Source organism: Rattus norvegicus, chromosome 1 (genome assembly GCF_021556685.1).
Source record: "Rattus norvegicus strain SHRSP/BbbUtx chromosome 1, alternate assembly SHRSP_T2T, whole genome shotgun sequence".
Taxonomy (NCBI): Eukaryota; Metazoa; Chordata; class Mammalia; order Rodentia; family Muridae; genus Rattus; species Rattus norvegicus.
The window spans coordinates 62,528,791-62,535,518 of NC_141534.1; the positions used below are offsets into that span (position 1 = coordinate 62,528,791).

The window sequence follows — 6,728 nt, forward strand, 5'->3', positions numbered from 1 at the left end:
TTCAATAGATCACTAGGTCTTAGGAACAAAAAAAACCAGTATGCAAAATAATATGCATGCATGCAGGATTCTGACCATCAACTATAACCCACAAACTAGGTTGTTGATACTTATTCAATGACAAACCTTGTTAATTAGTTTTGAGGCTTAATGGAATGGGATGTTACATTTGAAAACATAAGACTCTGTTCTGCAGCACTTGTGATTGATGACCACATGTGAAAAGATCAGTAGCCCCTGGAAGAGTCCATGAGCCCATGAACCTCTTGTCCTCACCCTGTGGGAGCTATTGGCCTAAGGGGGAGCTGGAGTCCATCTGAAGGGATGGGCCAACTAGAAAAATCTGTAGAGTGTGGAACTCATCAATCCTATTGGGTCCCTGCTGGGAAGAGGAGAAATCAAGAAGAGGGAGAAGGCTTGGTGTTGGGGAAACCTCATAAAGATCTTAGAGCAGATACAAGGTAAGAATTGTGGGGAAAATGGAAACCAGAGACAGAGGAAGGACCAGCATAGAGCAAACTGGAAAGGACAAAGCACAAAGATACCTGGGCTATGCCTGCTGCTTGTTTTCTGGACTCTCCCTGTGGCTCATTTCTGGGGGGAGATTCTGTTCTGCCCCAGGCGAGGTTTCTTTCTCCTTGGCATGCAGCAACACAGCTTTATCAGGGCATTTGCTATATTCCTGGTCCACCCCTTAAAACCTCTGTGCCGGACCCTGCTGGGGATGGGCTTATCCTCAAGTGGGGCTCTGTGGGAGAGTGGGTTGTCTTCTTTGATTTCCTTATTGCTACTTTTCTCAGTGAAGATGCTTGTTGTTTGAATGCATGGGACACTCACGGCACATTTGTGATAGTGGTCCTGTGTAGGTGTCATCGGTAGAGGCCTGAGACGACCAGCCACAGTGGATCTTTTGCCCCCTTTTGGATGAGCATTCTGGCCATAGTGAGATACGTGACCATGGGAGGATGACACCCGCAAGGTGCCAAGGACTGGCAGGCTTCCACTCCTCTTTGGTTCTAATCTAAAAGCAGCAGCAGGATCAAGGCTAGGGAATGGTGCTGCAACGGGACTCACTTGCTGTGCCTGGGCTGTGCAGCCCTCCCCCTGGAGAGCCTGCTTTTGTAGAAAGAAATAAGTTGCCATTTCCTCATTATATTTTCTTTGTTTTAAAGAGTGTTTTACTACAGAGGCTTGGAATCCAATGCTTTTCATGGCATCCAAAATGGCCGGGTCTGGTGTGAGGGGAAGCATTTCTTCATAGGGACCTATCAATCCGTTCCAGTGTTCTTTGAACCAAGGGTGTTTCATCGCCTTTCTTGCTGTTGGTCTAAAGTTGGGATTTACCCTCAGTAATTTACTAAGGAGGTCCTCCAGTTCTTTTGAAACCCCACAGGGAGCAGGATATACCCCTGCCACTACTTGTCTTTGCAGTTCTTGGATGATCACTGAATCAAATGGGAGCTTTCCCACTACCATACAGTACAAGACCACTCCTATAATCCACATATCATTCTTCGGCCCGTCATACCGATGGCCAAGGAGGAGTTCAGGGGAACCAAAGGAGTACGTGCCGCAGTGGTGGTTTAGCATTTTTCCAGGTTGACATTGGGTGCTAAGCCCAAAGTCGATGACTTTGACCTTTTTGTTTTTATCAATCATTATATTGTCCAGTTTGAGGTCTCGGTGAACAATCCCCTTTCCATGGCAGTAGCTCACTGCTGACAATATCTGTTCAAATATTTGCCGGGCCTCATCCTCCTCTATGTGCCCTGACTCTCTGATGTACTGGTAGAGTTCTTGGCCTTCCACCAGCTCCATTATGAGGTATATTCTCGTTTCCTTTTCAATAACTTGTATGAGAGACACTATGTTGGGGTGGTTGATCTTTCTCATTATGTTTGCTTCCATCATGGCTGGCTGGAACCACTGCTTGTCCTTTCGCAGAACTTTGACAGCCACCGGGGTTCCTGTGAGCCGGTGGTGGGCCAGGAGGACTTTGGCGTTGCCCCCTTGCCCAATTGTCCCCAATACTTGGTATTGGGAATGGAAGTTGCCCTTCTCAGAGATACTGGGCTCGGGTGTAGGGGTTGGTAACTCCTCCTCAGTCTCTGTAGGCATTTTATCAGTACTAATGCTACCTAAAAATAACAAAAATGGAATCAAATAATGAAAAAGATGGAGCAATATAGGAGCTAAAATTACACTTGTGGTACCTAAAAGAAACAAACAAAAGAAAAAGAAAAAAAACAAACAAAGACAAAGTAAAAACTAGACTAGAAAAATAGAGCAAAATTATGAAAAAGTTAAGGGGAAAATATGAAGAGTCATAAGTAAAAGCCACTCAAATAACCAACCCCAAAAGAGAAAGCCAAGAGCACACACATACTAAATGCAATGATGAAAATAAAAATCGTCATACTACAATAGGATTGGGCGGCCAAAGATGGTCAATACTATGAATAGATGTTCATTGAAGAAAAAAAAAACAGATGAAAGAAACGAGAGGAGAAAGAATTACTATAAGACAAAACAAACAAATATAAAAAGCCAACACTTAAGGGAAAACTCCATTGAATTTCAGGACCTAGTGATCCACAAAAATCCACAACTCTCCAGAGCAAAATACTGAAAATTAAAATTAACCAACCACAAGGAATAAGGCAGTTAAATATCAGTGAACAGTAAACCTTAAACAAAGGCCGAAGAGTCAAAGTGTCACAAAGGGCAAATTTGTATCAAGTCTAAGCCAATGATTGCTTGTACTCAATAAATAGAGAAACAGGAATAATGTAAAAGGATGAAACCGCAGGACATTGAAAATGGAGATAGAGTTAATCATCCGACTGCAGAACCGTAAATAATCAAAGCAGTAATATAGCATGTGAGAACATAAAAACCACTAAAAAATGAAACCAGCAATCAATAATAAATAAATAAATAAATAAATAAAACAAAAAACAAAACCCCAATAAGGAAATAGCCAGTGGCGTGGCAATATGTGACCTAATTCTTTCTCTTGAAGTCATCCAAAAATCAATCAATCAAGAAATAGGCAGCCAGCCATCTACATAGGCCTTTAAACTGATATTATGGGGTTGGCATACCAAATGCCTGGGAGCGACTGGTCAGCCAGCCCAGATACTTGGGCAGCTGCAGGCCAGTGAGAGAGCCTGTCTTGAAAATAAGGTTGAGAACCTACCTCAGGAACAGCAGCCGGGGTGACTTCTGGCCTCTACACTCTCTTGCACTGAGGTGCAGGTAATATAGATACAAGGGGCAAAAGGGGATGGGCACGTGCACACACAGACACACACACACACACACACACACACACACACACACAGGCACTCACACAGGCACAGGCACACACACAGGCACACACACAGAAATACACAGAAGTGAACTTATACTCACACAAACTCTTAAAAACACCCAGATTCACACAAAACACGCATAGTTACACACAAGCAAAGCTGGAAAAACACACGTCAGACAAATACACACATACACACAGGGATACACTTACGCACAAGAAGACATACACACATACAAACACATACACACATACAAACCTGTAAACTCACACACTCCTACATATACTGTCAAACACACAGGCAAAAGTGTACACTCACTCACACACAGGCCAATCTGTCAACACACACTCTCTTACACACACTGATACATACACATATACACAGTACAGTAAAATTCGACACAACCACACACAGCTCACTAGATACAACCAAGTCGCAGAGGGCTCCACTCCACACCTCCTCTCAAAGCACTCAAAGAATTCCAGGCCTGGCAACAGCTTAATATGTGTTTGCTGGGCCGCCTCACAATCGCTCCTCATGAGGTCACAATAGGACCTGTCATGACATCGTTGGGAAGGACTCTGAGACCGTGGCTTCTATGGGCTATGGAAAGACTTTAGGCTGTTAGAAATAAAACCCTGTAAGATGTTTAGCTGTCCATAGTTCTCTGTTTTGAATGCTTACTCTGCATCCTGCTTTAAAGTCCTCATGTCTACACTCAGGGTGTCACGTTATCTTTGAATTCTGAAGGATTAGCCTCAAACTGATGGTATAGTTTTCTTTTTTTAAAGACAAAGCTGTTTCTAAACTGACCCATCAAGAGGACACTGTTCTCATAAGTCCTCAGAAAGGCTCTAGGTTATCATCAAACACCTGAGACAAAGCTGCAGGACTAGGCAGAGACTTGAGTTTGAATCCCCCAAACGCCAAATGGATGCATCAGCAAAGCTCATAAGCTTTCTCTGTGGAGAAGTTAACATGGACCAACAGATTAGAGGGCCAGAGCCCCAACCCATGCTGGGTGGACACTCTCCTCTGACATCCAACACAGAGATCTTTGTACAGAGATCAGGAGAATGCTTCTCTGAATAGCTGTGCAGAGCACCTCAGGCTCAGGGATCAGGACTGACACCCATAGAATGCTGTAGTGGAACCCTTTGTGATTCAAGGGCTCATCTGCCTGGGTCCCTGAGCCTCTAGAGATGATCCCAGGACTGGGCTGTGGCTGCTTATGGGCTCAGACAGGGAGGTGCCAGGGGGTTTGCCCTTGGCTCCTGGGAGTAGAGCAGTTTTTCTTTCCCTGTCCCTGCTTTTTGAACTTTTCTTTCCTTGGGAAAATGGAAGGACTGGAAGAAGTCTGGCTATGGAGAGTGAGGCTGGCTGGGATACTGCTCGCTGTTCTCCATTGTCATCCTGCTGGGGGTTTGGAGTTGTTGGCAGGTTAGCCTCTCCACCATTCCAATCTGCTTCTCTCCATTTAATCCATGCATCTCTGTCTCTTCGCTTCGTGACATGGTTGCACAAGTCCTACCTGTAGCTGCCACTCCAGGGCATAAGTCCCTCAGTGAGTGAATTCCAGATGGTTCTGTCTAGAGAGAAATTGTACAGGGTAGTTGCTCAGTATGTAGGTACATGGAAGAGGATACTGCACGGCATCCACACACATTTCATATAACATCAATCCACATACTCTGGTACTCATCGGTTCTATTTACACCTTTCGCGATTACTGCTATTCACTGTACTGTGAAGTGTGAATTTTTATTATGTTTCACTTCTGCAAAGGAAGAGACAGTGTTTAGCACTGGAGATCCAAAGGCCTAGCTGGAAGGGAGGCCTTGACTCACAGGTGTGCTCCTGGGAAATAGCTCTTTCATAAAACACCCCGTTGAATCCCATGATGTATGGATTGCTCTATGCCCTATCTAGGGTTGACCTCAGTGTATATATATATTAACTTGAGTAATTTTTATATACATTTCCAGTATTCCCTTTCCCAGTTTCCGTGCAAACATCCCTTTCCCTCCTCCCCATCCTCCCCCCATTGTCTCCCTTCTCCCAACAATCTAGTTCACTGGGGGTTCAGTCTTAGCAGGACCCAGGGCTTCCCCTTCCAATGGTGCTCTTACTAGGATATTCATTTTCCATGTTCCCTTCCCCAGCTTCCAGACTTTAGATGACTGGTTGCCCTGACTGATTTTTACACAGGATAAAAGTCGGCTACATTTGTGTTTGATTATTAACAGTGCCTCTGGAACTAAACTCAGATCATCAGCTATTCCTTTCACCTCTGAACCATCTCAAAAGCTCACACTATATATTCTGTTCTGTCCTCAGTGTACCATGTATTGCTATAATCACCAGCATTGTTAAAGCAAGCCAAAGGAGATTTATAAAATCTTCAGATTTTGAAATTTACACATAGCTTGTGCTACACATCATTAATCCCCCTTTCATGAGAGAGAAGGTCTCTTTACTGTCCAAACCACCCTTGTGTACAGGGTGAGTTTTAGGACAGCTTCAGTTTGTGGTAACACTCTGTCTCAAATTAAGCACACAACAGCAACAACCCAACCACACTCACACAGAAACACATTCATGGAACACACACACACACACACACACACACACACACACACACACACACCGAGCACTTTCCAGTTTCTACCCTTCCCATTCCTCAAGTGAGCATTCAGTGTAACTGTACTTTAATCTCACCTACCTCAGTCCTTCCAGTCTGTAGGCTTCTCTTAAACCCTCAGGAATTGGCAACTGACATCAGGCCGGTTTCTGCTTGCTGGTGGGGAAATTGGGTTGTGTTGCTTTGTTAATCTGTACTCCCTTAGCCAACCTCCCCAGGCCCTGAGAAGTTTCCATTAACCTCCTTCAGAGTACTTCAGTGTTTTTAAGTCATACTCAACAAAGTAAGAAACCATTTGCTTTGATTGCAGCATTTAGGATTGTGTTGAGTAGGTACCAGCAGAATGTACACTGTTTATGAAGTAGGTCTGTGAGTAAGGGCTAGGTGTAATTTTATCTGCTGAGTGAGTGAGCGTTTGCTCCATATCGTTACCCATTTTGGCTTCTGTGGTATTTTTATTCCTATAGACTAAACGGTTTGAGTTTGTGTTGGCTTCTTCTGTGATTTCAGTATCCAGCACCTCTGGACTTATCCTATAAGTATGACCAGATTAACAGGGCTGTTGATTTTCCATGGAGATGCTTGTTTACATTTTTACTTAATCCACATCTTATGTTCAAGAGGAGGGAGAGCAGCTTGCTGGCTTTGCAGCAACACACATTGACCCAGAGTGAAGGTTCTCTCTGTTACTGATTCGAATTCCTAAATCACCATGACATTTTGCATGAGCTATCCTCCACTGTCTCGGGCATTTGAGTATTCCTTTCCCAGTT

The 6,728-nt window shown here is 44.0% G+C and overlaps 1 pseudogene; it reads right to left on the reverse strand.

The window, feature by feature from the left end:
- Positions 1-588: 588 nt before the first annotated feature.
- LOC148007095 (sperm motility kinase Y pseudogene) lies at positions 589-2,130 on the reverse strand (annotated as a pseudogene).
- Positions 2,131-6,728: the final 4,598 nt, after the last annotated feature.